At 24.6% G+C, this 12638-nt stretch overlaps 1 protein-coding gene and 1 long non-coding RNA gene across 4 annotated transcripts in view; both read right to left on the bottom strand.

The window, feature by feature from the left end:
* The window catches only part of LOC122851745 (semaphorin-1A), a 73645-nt gene extending 69993 nt beyond the window's left edge, over positions 1 to 3652 (bottom strand). For all 3 annotated transcript variants that reach the window (XM_044151177.1, XM_044151184.1, XM_044151178.1), the window contains exon 1: positions 3190 to 3652. The gene's annotated coding sequence lies outside the window, so the exon portion shown is untranslated. The remainder of the gene's footprint in view (positions 1 to 3189) is intronic.
* A 6724-nt stretch (positions 3653 to 10376) lies between these two features.
* On the bottom strand, positions 10377 to 10785 carry LOC122851744. Its single transcript, XR_006373738.1, has 4 exons — positions 10757 to 10785; positions 10629 to 10687; positions 10486 to 10551; positions 10377 to 10415 (listed from the first exon to the last, which is right to left on the bottom strand). It is a non-coding gene; the product is annotated as an uncharacterized LOC122851744 (long non-coding RNA).
* Between the last annotated feature and the right edge of the window lie 1853 nt (positions 10786 to 12638).

Here is a 12638-nt window from a genome sequence, read left to right as displayed (position 1 = left end):
AAATATGAATAATACTGTGCTGATTAAAAAAAGCAGAGAAGCATGATTTAATTTTCAATAAAAATAAGTGCATGAAATAATAGTATGAAAAATAAATAAATATATAAAAAAAAAACAGAGTAAACTAGTTGTAAAATAAGTTTGAAACACGAAACTTCGTGTTGTATTAAAAATAAAAAAAAAGGGGGTCAAATTTACAGTGGTCAATTATGGTGTTTGTCTGTTTGGTCAGGGTCTATCCGTGGAATTGTTAAGTATATACGCGTGAAACGATTTGATAATTTTCCTGAAAGACCGTCACAAAATAAAACAGGTATTCACAAGGTACACACACACACACATATATTTACATCAGATGAAAAGCCTCAGAGGAATACAAAAAAAAAAGAAATGAAAGGAAAAAAAAAAAATATAAAAAGTGGACAAAAGATGAAAGGTTGTCAAGAGACATCAGCTCTTTGGATATACCTAGATATAACTTTTTTAAAAAACTCATATTACAGTAGATGTATCTATATGTATTCAAAAGTATATGCATAACAAATGAGTAGAAAATAAAAAAAAAGTTGAATTAAAATTTTAAATAAAAAAAATTAGGACAGGTGAATATGATTTTTGAAAGAACGCATGTTGAACCCCAATCAATCAAGTTGGTTAAAAATTAAAAATATGAAAGAATCATTAAATGAAACTTGAATATATGTGGAATTAAAAAATATTATTTATTTTATTATAAAAATGTGTGGAGCAAGTGAAAGAGAGTCAACAAGATGATGAAGAAGAGCGAGATGATTAATTTTTTGTCTCGCCATTGTCGCGACTGATTCTCCTCTCTCTAACACTATGAACCCTTTAACAACTGAAAAAACAAATAAAATATATATTTTTCAAACAAACAAAAATATATATTTTTGATATTTTTCATATATAAAATTATCCAAAAGCTTTTACAAATGCGTCACAGCAAATGACTCATCGATATGAGAATTTATTTTTTTTTTTTAAATTTTATTTTTTTCATGTCTTTTATTATTTTATTTCTCAGACAACACAGACATTTGGTTCATTCCATCTGGAGGCTCGTCGTTCTGTTGAATTGCCAGACAGGATGAAAAATAAATTCGTTCACTCGACAGGAAAATTGCTGGGCCACACGGCAAAACGGTAAACGTGCTTTTGTGGATTTCATACCAAGAAAATTTGTTGTACTTTCTTTCTCTCTTACAAGATGGTTTCCCTTTTTTACAAATTATTCAACAAAAAAATAAAAAATTTTTTATCATCATACAGAATAAGCTCGATAAGAAAATCCTTGTCGACATTGTTGAATATTTATTTACACATATGAAAAATAAATTCTTTATTTTTTTTACCTCAAAAATTTTCATATGTTCATTCATTGAAAAATATTTCGTTGAGGATTTTTTTCTGCAAAAGAAATTTTACCGCATTGCAGAGAAATCTACTAGCTACTTAAAAACCCAACTCACTGTCTTTTTTTATTTCTATTTTTTATATATATTTTTACACGTGAATTTAAAAAGAAAAAAATAATAATATCTTGTCCCTTTTCATTAATCTCCATTGCAAAGTATAACCGCATATACAACAACGATAGATAACAACAACAACAACTTCAAGGATGTCATCAAGTTTATCGTGTGCACAAACGTTATATATCAAGTAAAATGAAGAATCACGTACTTCAATTTCATGACACAAAACAATTGTTGTCTAGATAGTTTGCTCGTAAATATCATCTCACTAATTCATTGCCTGTCTTATAATGTTTTTCATTTTTTCGATTCAATGTTATTTTTCTGGTTTGTTTCTTCTATAAATTTTTTTTTAAACTTTTTTATTCAACCCACGATATTCTCAAGTCTTCTTTATACTATTCTCCATATACCGAGGCCAATGACACGCAAAAGAAAGAATGAAAAAAAAAATTAAAAAACCGACTAATAAATTACTCCATTCATTTGAATTATTTTCTCAATTCAATCAACTCCAATTTTTTTTTAAATATATTTTTTCAATCAAACGTATTATTCCTCTCTTTTTTAATAACAATGTTATAATCTTCAAGAAAAATTTTCATCTCTGGATAATTAATTATACGAAAATTACGTTGAAAATATTTATCAAGGTTTTGTTAATACAAACAATGGTATTATCAACGATCCGTAATAATCACCACTGAATTACATATTATTATTTGAAGCAGTCACTCTTAATTATTCAAACGAGTAATAAAAAATACAAAGAATAATAATAATAATAAAATTATTAAGTGAAATAAAGAAAGAGAAATGAAAATAAAAAAATGAATTACAAAGAATGAGACATCAATTGCGCAATTGAAAAAGTTCTTTGCGGTTCACAGATGCAGTGTATTAAATCGTCTGATGAAATGAATGAATAAAAGCACTTTAAAGGGTAAAAAAAAATATATATAAAAATAAAACAACAACCAACTCAATTCTCTTATTCTCAAGAAAATATAATAAAATAAGGGCCTAGTTTAATTTGCCAACTCGCAAATATCATTTTATTAACTTAAATAAAATTATTATTTTTCTTACAACAATAATAAAATGATAAATAAGACTCAATTATTTACCCTCATAATATTCACTATAAAATAATAATAATAAAATTTTTATTCATTGTGTGTGTGTGTTTGTGTGTGGGAGAAAAATAAAATCTCCAACTGGGTGACACATTGCCTCTAAAGACGAACCAACACAGAGAAAAAAGGGGTACAAAAAAAAAAAAAAAAAATTGGAGTAAAAGAGAGAAAAAAAAAAAACATTTCAATTTATATTTGAGAATTTTAGGACAGCTGGTCTTGTTAATTAAAAAAAAAAAAAAAGAGAAAAAAAAAATTTTAAAAATTGGAGTAAAGATGCCTTTTTTTTAATATAAAAATAATAATAATAATGATGATAAATAAATGATGCCCTATATATTTTATTCACACGACAAGGGGTAATGAACCTGGAGTCGCGTCGTCATTGTCATATATTTTTTTTATTTATTTTTCGTTATGTTCTGTATCAAAGGAAAAATAGAAAAAAATATATTTAAACGTAATTATAAGTAAAGATGATGTGAGTTAAATGAATAATTGATATTAATATTATTATTTATAATTAATATAATGTAAATATTTATATTAAAACTAACCGCAATGCAGTAAAATCCACGGTTGAAACATACAGGGCTTCCCACTGTTGTCAATGTCGTGATATGAGGGTTGAATAGGGGCTTGTGTCCACAGGCACTGCATAACCAGACGCGAAAAAAATTTTATATATAAAAATAATAATAAACAAACTAATATTAATAAATAAACTTGAAAAATAATCTATTTTTTTACTTTTTAATTTTATGCTTTCTTTTATAACACCATATTTAATCCACTATTTTTTGACATCAAACACACACAATTGTTAACATCACTGGTTGTCACTTTATTCACTAATTTATCCATTTAAACATGACTTTAAACAATGCTTTATTTCATTGATTATTGTTGGTAATTAATAGACAATTATTATTTGTTTTGTATATATTATATTTTGTTGATTAGTCAACGACAAGCGCACGAATTTCCGACACGATTGGTCTCGACGAAATCAATGTGATGTTACACACTTCCCAGCTGTCTTTTTTTTTTTTTTTTTTTTTTTTTGATTATGCGGATGTCAACGAACGACGCGATATCTAGTGGTGAATTTTAACAACTGCAATAATTGCAATTAATACGCATGCGTGTGTAAAATATTTATATAATTATTTATATTGAAAAATGTTTATGATTTAATTAACTTTTAATTGTTTTATTTTTAATTAATTTAGGGCCTGATTTCTTAGAGCTAATTTTTTAAAAATTTAAGATAATTGGGGTGGTGGACTGGTGGCGCTAGTTAACTGCAGATTAAAAAATAGTCGGTAAAAAAGACTTGGATTTTTTTATGGTAATGTAGAAATTTGTGTATATTTTAAATAAAAGCGGCAAATTTAAAATAAAGGGAAATGAAATTTAAATTTCATAATGGTAAATAGATAATAAAACAGTACAAGACTCGCTTGTAGTAATTATTGCATAATAAGACAATTTTATTTATTGTTGTGACCTTATCATTTTTATATAATTAATTGAAAAGATGTAAAATATAAATAACTAGTAATTCTTCGTCAATAGAAAGAGGGTCTTGTTCCTTCGGGTACTTGACGACCAGGATTATGTTGTTGTCGAACCACCGAGTGCGTACACGTTCAAGAATACACACAAATATAACATTTGCACACTGTCATTTTCACTTTAGTCAGATAAAAACAACTTGATTTTTTAAAATATGTAATAATAAATAATTAAAATCATATTTTAATCAATATTATTACATATTGTAAAAAATCAAATTGTTTTTATAATTTTAAGCCGTTAATTATTCAATAATTTTTCTAAAATTGAATGTTTTAATAGTATTTTTTTAAATATATTATAAGTTTTTTATATATTATAAATATATATATGTATAGGCTATATTAGAACGTTTGGAACTGAAAAGAGAACCTTGGATAAAAAAATTGGCAAGATCAGATATTTATTTAGCTTTATCAAAAGCTGCTTGGACTGGCTCTATAGAAGAAGTATACTTTCAGCAGCTGATATTCAAGAAACATTTAATTAGATAATTGATAATACAGCAAGGCCACTATACCAATACCTCCATTTTTCTCCGATATTTTTTCGTTTTTCTTCAATTTTCTACGTATTAATCCAATTTACTTCGCTATACTCCGAATTTCTCCGTCTTTTGCCAGAATAAAATTTCAAAGAAAAATTGAAGAAACTCGGAGTAAAGAGGAATATCGTTTTTGATGAAGTGAAAATAATTTATCAGATTTTTCTTAGATTTTGAAAAAAAAAAAAATTAAATAATATTACTGGTGTATTCTTTTTCCACTGGAAGACTGCTAACTTCAAGATTAAAAATATCGAGAAAAAACCAAAAAAATTATATCTTTTTATTAAATATATGGTAAAAATTTTTGAGCACCCTCCGACTTTACATGTGTTTTCATAAAATATAATTTGAACCAAGTTTATCTAATTTATAATAACTAATTTACGATGCGAATTTAATATGTGATAAGTGGTTAATATATGATATGTCTGATTTTAATGAAAAATTATAATTATTTAATTTGTATTAAATTTTTCAATTTGTGTTTCAAAAAAAAAGAGAAACCAGCAAGATAGTGTAGCGACAGTTTTAGCTCAATTATATTTCTATTTTGTTCATAGATTACATGAAAACTTTCGCGGAACTTTCCTGTTGGTTTTTCTTCATTTATCTGTATTTATTTAAAACAATCTGATATTTTGATTTTTTAATTATGGATTAAATTACGATTAAATTAAGAAACTGATTTAACTTTAGTATACATGATATTATGTCTCCAGTTTATCAGAGACGAAAAAAAAAAATTGTCAACAAAATTATGGTTGTTTGCAAGTGTCGTTTCTTATAATATTATATTGTTTAGATTCTCGATAGTTTTGTTGTTTCAGACTTTGCAAAATTGATTTTTTATAAACTTCCGTAATATTAAATTTATTATATTCAATGTTGAGCAAATCAAGCTTTTTCAGACCGGTAAAAATTTCAGGCTCAAGTTCACTGATCTCATTCGATTGTAAGCATAAAAATTGAAGTTGTTTATTTTTTTCGAAAATAATATTTGTAGAATTTATATTACTTGAAAGATTTGTTAATTTATTATTGCTGATATCTAATAATTTGAGATTAATCAAACTGACAGAAATATTCGGCTCAAGAGTTGTCAATTTGTTTGATTGTAAATACAAATTCTTTAAAGATATTAATTCATTAAAAATTTTTTTTGGAAGTGATTTTAAACTATTGTTGCTGATATCTAACAACATGAGTTGAGACGAGCTATTAAAAATATTCGGGTCAAGACTTGTCAATTTGTTTGATTGTAAATACAACTTCTCTAAATGTCTTAATTTATAAAAAATTGTTGTTGGCAATGATTCTAAACTATTGTTGCTGATATCTAACAACTTGAGATGAGACGAGCTATTAAAAATATTCTGGTCAAGACTTGTCAATTTGTTTGATTGTAAATACAATTCTGTTAAATCTTCCAATCCATTAAAAATATTAATTGGCAAAGACGTTAAATTATTGTTGCTGATATCTAACAACTGGAGAAAAGACTTTTTATTAAAAATATTCGGATCAAGACTTGCCAGCTTGTTTGATTGTAAATACAAATACTTTAAACGTCTTAATTCATAAAAAATTGTTGTTGGCAATGATTCTAAACTATTGTTCCTGATATCTAATAATTCAAGATTAATTAAACGGTCAAAAATATTAGACTCAAGACTTGTCAAATTGTTTGATTGTAAATACAATTCTGTTGCACTTTCCAATCCATTAAAAATATCAATTGGCAAAGACGTTAATGCTCTGTTGCTTATATCGATTTGTTGGTTTGATGGATCATCACAAACAATTTGATTGTCATAGACAGATCCTTTATTACAAAAGTATGTTTTGTATGTTATTGGAGCTGAAACATATTTAATCACAACAATTATAGTCTTATTCAAGAAAAAACATTGATAGTTTATTAATTAAAGTCAAAGACAAAATATGTAACTTACGTTGAGTTGATGGTTGCTCGGTAGCAGGATTATTAGCTTTCATAAGTGAAGAATTCAAAAGACTAGTCATGGCATTTTGAACTATAAAACACATTTAATCATAAAAATTACATCATATAGTAATGTTTTTTTTTTAAATTGTTTATTCATTAAAGTTGAAATAAAATATGTGACTTACTTTGACTTATTCGTTTATTAGAAACAGGATTTGTTGTACTATTTGCAGCATTATCAGCTTTGGTCCCATGCTTGTTTTGTTCAGGCATGTTTCCAGCTTTTAAACCATCGTTTCTTGTTTGGTCTACCACCAGCATCCATACTCCCTGAAATTATTATAAAATATTTTAAAATTTAATTCATTTTTTTTTTTTTTTTTAATTAATCAATTTTTAAATAATTTTTAATTTTATAATTTTATAAATTAAATAGCAAACAATTTTTTCAATTTAATGACACATTTTCTTCGGAGTAATTTCAAGTATGAATAGCCCTTTCGTTTGTATCGTAAATTTAATTTAAATTTATAAATTTTATATTGAACGAAAAAAAAAAAACACTATTATTTTCTGAATCGTAAAAAATTATAAATCATGGATATAAAATTTATTAAAATAATTATTTTCATCAATATCTTATTGAGAAAATAAAAAATAATTTATTAATAATTTTAATTAAAAAATATTCTGTTTAATAATAATTTAATTGTATATAGATTAATTTGTACTTACACCAATGATACAACAAATTACGATCGTATTTGCTACGCCAATTTTTATGTAGTCAGATTTCTTCATCCTTGCAGTGATTTCAATAGTATATATATGATTGACAATAGTGGTCCACACGACGTTAACGATAGTTTAATTATGAGAAATTTTAACAAGTGATGAAGCTATTTATACTAACGGACACACGTGTAAAAAAAAAAAAAACCCAGATAGCTGAATGTCTGTTTATCTCTTCTGGTCCAACTGATATATGTATCTATTAAAATATTATGATCATCATTTTAAAAAAATAATTATAATAAGCTATATATATATCAAAAATAAAGTTCTATTTTTCTAAAAAAAATTTCTGTCAACGAATAAAAGATAAGATTAAATCATATTCTATAATTTTATTATAATATAAAAATAAACTATCTAAGTTTTCAAAGAGTTTGGAGGTCGAGATAACGACACAGTGATATAATATTTGTTTTTTAATTTATATTTATTAATTAAATGTGTTTTATGTTATTCTGGAATTTGATATTTACTTGAAAAAATAGTACAGAACAAAGATGCCTTAATTTTTCGTTGCTCATGTCAGTTATTAGAGTTGAGAAATCATTAGAAATTTTTCTATTAGAATAGACAGAATTTCGATTCGAAATATATTTCTATGATGCTGTTAAAACATATTTAAACAATTATGAGTTATAATTTATAACATACATTGTTAATAATTTGTAACATACGTTTTTTTAAAATTAAAATACTTGTTAATTAATTAAAGCTAAAATAAAATATATAAATTACTTTCAGTTAAATTGGTTGCTGGCAGCAAGGTTTTTTGTCATTTTAAAAGAAGTCAGCTATCTGAAATTACCAGTATAATTATTTCAATTTTAATTATTATTCTCCAACAAGTGATAAAAGTATTTACTGTCGGAAGGACATATCAAAAAAAACAAACTTGATATTTAGAATCTGAATGTCAGTTTATCTATTTTGCTCCAATTGATAATTTTTTTTTAAACGAATCTAAAATTACTGAGAAAAAAAAGACTACATATTTTAATAAATAAAAAAATTAATTTTAACCACGGTTGACAGTAATATTATATTTATTTCAAATCGATACTCATTCATTTTATATGTTCTTTATTATTCTTAAATATATATTTACATAAGAAAATGGTACAACAAAATTTATCGCTCCAATTTATTTGAAAAAAAAATTTTTTCAACTCTATTTTACACACAAAATATGAATCATTTAATTGAAAGAAAATTTATTTAAAATAATTCAATCAATTAATAAAAATTTGATAATTATTTACAAAAGAAAAAAACAAATTTTTTAAATTTTTCCTCAAAATATTTTTACCTCAGCAAAAAAAAAAAGATAATTATATTATTCGATGTAACATTATTTTTATTTTTTTATATAAATAATTTATCATTTTATTATTTGTAAATTTATTTATTAATTTTTATCATTGATTATTGTTTTTATTTTTTTTTTTCGTTTATAATCGTATTTTTTCTTAAACTTAAAAAAATCTATAAATATTTGCTGTTTTTATTTTGATTATAATTACACATTGTCATCTTGACAAATAGGCTATTTAAAAATCGTCAAATTACATTATATTCTTGCACGTTTAATAATAATAATAACAATTTAATTAAAGAAAAACAACTCAGCGATAAAAAAAAAAAACGTTAAAGAAAAGTTCTTTTATTTTTGTTGATAAAATTTTTAAGGATGTAATTACAGTAATATACTTTTTATATCGCTTTCTTGTTTGCCCATGATAAGCTTGATTATTTCACAAAATAAAACTATTCAAACAGGAAGGAATGTATATGTTAATGGTATTTAATTGTTTTGCTTGATTTCGCGATTTCGTTTATTTGATAGTTTAGATGGTTAAAAAAGACCCGTATTTTTCTTCAATTTTGGGCACCACCGTCAAATTTCATGATATCTCATAAAGCGCCTTTTTTTTGCTGAATTTTTATCACAGATCGAGGACGCAAAACGTATTTTAAGCCCTTCACTAGAGTGGCACTCAATGGGAAGTATTTTTTTGATTTTAAAATTTCAATTTTTGAAAAAATTTTTTCGTAATTTTATTTTTTTAGATGAACGAAAAAGCAAACGAAATTTACTTTTATGAAGTGTTCCATTTCTTTTTAGTTTTTGTGAAAAACCATATAGTTTGTTTTTACTCGAATTGTTTGTGGTTTTCGGAAAACTAAAAGAAATTGAAAATTTATAAGTATAAATTTCTGTTTTCTTTTCGTTCTACATCTAAAAAAAATAAAAATTACGAAAAATTTTTTCAAAAATTGAAATTTTAAAAAATCAAAAAATACTTCCCATTGAGTGCCCAATTTCTAGTGGAAGGGCTTAAATACTTGTTTTGCGTCCTCGAATCTGTGATAAAAATTCGTGAAATGCGTTATGAGACATCATGAAATTTTACGGTGCGCAAAAATTGAAGAAAAAAAAAAAAAAAATATGTGTTTTTTTTTAAGGCCAAAATCTACAACATATCAAAAATGATGAAATCGTTTATATCAGCTTGCAAACCCTGTTTGGCAAGAACGCCACATATGTTAATGGTATTTAATTTTTTTTTTTTTTTTACAAAGTACGTATTTTACTGAAGACACAAGAGTTTAGTATTTAAAAATTTATTTATATTTAATTTCCATTTCACTGGTCGAGAGATTGAATCAAATACAGAAACACAAACCAGCAATCATTAATTTATTTATATTTTTTTTTTTGAATATCGAACGCATCCATTATTTATTTAAAATAAATATTGTAAAACCGTTGACGAAATTTTTCGAATGTCTTTTTTACTTTATTTTTCAATTTACCTTTGTGTAAACATTTATCATTGATATTTTTTTTTCTTTTTAGAAATACAAATTTATTCTCACTTTCTTCCAACTTCTATCTTAAATTTATTTGGTACACTGCTCTGTAATTTAAATTATACAACAAAAATTATTATAATTATTTTTTAACAAAAATTTATTTTGATTACTTACTGGTTTTCTTAGTTGTGATTTTCAATATTCATATTTTAATTTATAATCACGTGAATATGGTACAGCCTAATTGAGAAAAAATAAATAATCAATTATTTAAAATTCATGTAAATTAATAAAACAAAGATAGAAAAAATACATACTGGTCCAGCAATTTGTGGATTAGACATACGTGGATCTTCCCACTGTGTTGTTCTTGTATCTTTAAAATAAAAAATACATTGTTATTCAACAGTTGACAAGAAAAAATATGCATAATGATAAAACTTACTGTGATCAATGAAAAATATACGTCCATCACTATGTGCACGTTCTTCCTATCCCTCTTGAAGTGGACTAAGTTGATCTAAATCTTGGAGTAATTTATATATTTGCTAATAAAAGGTAGCGGTGTGTTCTTTATAACGAAAAAATTATTTACGATCAATTTTTACGGTATAAAAAAAAAAAATAATATAATTTTTATATTTGCTAATTACTCCAAGGCAAAGTAATAGCTTGGAGCTATTGTCAAAAATTTCAATTTTCAATAGAGTTGTTAAAAAATAATTATTTTTGAATTTCCTGCTGAACTGTGTGTGTGTGTGTGTGAGAGAGACACACAAAATAATTGGCGCGCATTTTTTAATAATTTACTGTTTAAAAATTGTTTGTTAATATTTATCTTTATTATTTAACAATCTGATTTTTTGATTTTGTAATTTTAAATAATAACTTTATAATATATATTACAAAGTTATGCAAAGAAAATAATTAAGCTTAAATAAAAAAACTGATTAAAATTTATCAAACTAATTAAGACTAAATTTGAATAACTGATTTATTCATTCTTTAGTTTATCAGAGATAAAAAAAAAATTGTCATTAAAATTATGGTTGTTTGCAATTATCGTTTCTTATAATATTATATTGTACAGATTCTTCATAGTTTTGTTGTTTCAAACTTTGCAAAATTGATTTTTTATAAACTTCCGTAAGATTCAATTTATTACTTTCAATGTTGAGCAAATTTAGCTGTTTTAAATTGGTGAAAATTTTAGGCTCAAGTTGACCAATCTCATTTGATTGTAAACATAAAAATTCAAGTTTTTTATTTCTATTGAAAATACCACTTGAAAGATTTGTTAATTTATTATTGCTGATATCTAATAATTTGAGATAGCCCAAATCGTCAAAAATATTATAGACTCAAGACTTGCCAGCTTGTTTGATTGTAAATACAAATACTCTAAATATTGTAATTTGTTAAAAATTTTTGTTGAAAATGATTCTAAACTATTGTTGCTGATATCTAATAATTCAAGAGAAATTGAACTGTGAAAAATACTCGGCTCAAGACTTGTCAAATTGTTTGATTGTAAATACAATTCTGTTGAATCTTCCAATCCATTAAAAATATCAATTGGCAAAGACGTTAATGCTCTGTTGCTTATATCGATTTGTTGGTTTGATGGATCATCACAAACAATTTGATTGTAATAGACAGATCCTTTATTACAAAAGTATGTTTTGTATGTTATTGGAGCTGAAACATATTTAATCACAACAATTATAGTTTTTCAAGAAAAAACATTGATAGCTTATTAATTTGAGTCAAAATAAAATATGTAATTTACTTTGAGTTGCTGGTTGATTAATTGGGCCAGCTTTGGCATTGTTGTCATTATTATTATTAGACTTTATATCATGCACAAGTGGAGAATTTGAAGGACTAATCAAAGTAGTTGGAACTGAAACACATTTGATCGTAACAATTACATCATAATAATGTTTTTTAAAAAAAATATTTGCTTATTAATTAAAGTTGAAATAAAATATGTAACTTACTTTGAGTTGTTTGGTGATTAGAAACAGAATTTGTTGTACTATTTTCAGCATTATTGATAGGAATCTTGGTTGGATCAGCTTTGGTCTCATTCTTGTTCTGTTCAAGCATGTTTCCAGCTTTTAAACCATTGTTTCCGTGTGGTCTACCAGCAGCCATATTCCCTGAAATTATTATAAAATATTTTAAAATTTACTCCATATTTTTTTTTTAATTATTCAATTTTTAAATTATTTTGAATGTCATAATTTTATGAATTAAATAGCAAACAATTTTTTCAATCCACTGATACATTTCCTTTGGAGTAATTTCAAGTATGAATAGCCCTT

Source organism: Aphidius gifuensis, linkage group LG3 (assembly GCF_014905175.1).
Source record: "Aphidius gifuensis isolate YNYX2018 linkage group LG3, ASM1490517v1, whole genome shotgun sequence".
NCBI lineage: Eukaryota > Metazoa > Arthropoda > Insecta > Hymenoptera > Braconidae > Aphidius > Aphidius gifuensis.
The sequence above is the reverse complement of the archived record's forward strand: the minus strand, read 5'-3'. Positions and strand labels throughout refer to the sequence as shown.